This window comes from Oncorhynchus masou, unplaced genomic scaffold, assembly GCF_036934945.1.
Source record: "Oncorhynchus masou masou isolate Uvic2021 unplaced genomic scaffold, UVic_Omas_1.1 unplaced_scaffold_17493, whole genome shotgun sequence".
Taxonomy (NCBI): Eukaryota; Metazoa; Chordata; class Actinopteri; order Salmoniformes; family Salmonidae; genus Oncorhynchus; species Oncorhynchus masou.
In genome coordinates, this window is record NW_027007653.1 from 1 (window position 1) to 1,153 (window position 1,153).

The 1,153-nt window shown below is 41.4% G+C and overlaps 1 non-coding gene across 1 annotated transcript; it reads right to left on the minus strand.

The window, feature by feature from the left end:
* Window positions 1-795: 795 nt before the first annotated feature.
* trnal-cag (transfer RNA leucine (anticodon CAG)) lies at window positions 796-878 on the minus strand. The gene has a single exon. It is a non-coding gene; the product is annotated as a tRNA-Leu (tRNA).
* Between the last annotated feature and the right edge of the window lie 275 nt (window positions 879-1,153).

Genomic DNA, 1,153 nt, shown 5'->3' on the forward strand with positions numbered 1-1,153 from the left:
TCCAAGTACTAACCAGGCCCGACCCTGCTTAGCTTCCGAGATCAGACGAGATCATGCGTACTCAGGCCTGTGTGGTCGTAAGAGAAAAACTTAAGAGTGTCTTCAGAATATGGCCATTTTGACATGAATTTAAAAATGCCTCAGATAGGACCAAAAAGTGCCTGGAGCTATCCGTCAGGGTAAGAGTGACAACAGGTTTCCACATGTCAAAATGGGGGAAATCTTAGCAAATGGATTAATGGTTAATCATGAGAATCTTGTTGTTGTATTGTTGAGTGTATCATGAGATCTCACCTGAAATCTGTGGCTTGACTACAAACCTGTAACCTATGCTACTGTGGCCTACAGAGCTTGAAGGATGGATAACCAGGTGTGTTAAGGTGTGAGGTGGGATAGATGGCCTGCAGTCCTATCCCAAATGGACAACTAATGGTCTTGAAATCCCCGGAGGGGTCAAGAAAATGCAGTTTTTTTGTCAGCAGGATTCGATCCATCACCTTAACCACTCGGCCACGACAACAGTCTTGTTAGGAGTGAAAGGGCCACCAGGCATAGCCTACAGAAAGTAATAATTTTACAACTGAAAGAAAATGCAGTAACTCATTATAATGCAATGATATGAAATGTTCCCCTCATTCATTTGTAATTAAGTACAGCTGTTTTCTTATTTTCGTTGATCTTTGCTCAGCTCCAGAAGGTTTGCATTTGAGAGTGTTTATTATAAATTATTATTTCACTGTGTGAAGTTGTTATTTCATCATCTTATTATTACTGCAAAGCAGCATGACTCCTTAGTGTCAGAAGTGGGATTTGAACCCACGCCTCCATGGGAGACTGCGACCTGAACGCAGCGCCTTAGACCGCTCGGCCATCCTGACTACAGCACAGTACCTGGGTATCGGGTTAAAGAGTATGGGGTAAAAGTAGAAATAGGCACAGCCTTCTAAAATCACCACAGAGACCAGTAAATTTATGCACCATACCGACTTGCACTTTCAATAGTCATTTGTTTTTATCAATGAAAAACTCCAGTCATTGATTTAACCTCAATATGGCCTTCAATGGAAAAGAGTAGTAAATCGTCATTGAATGAACGCTAAACTGGCCTCAGAATATGGCCATTCTGATGTAAATGATAAAATTCCTCAGATAA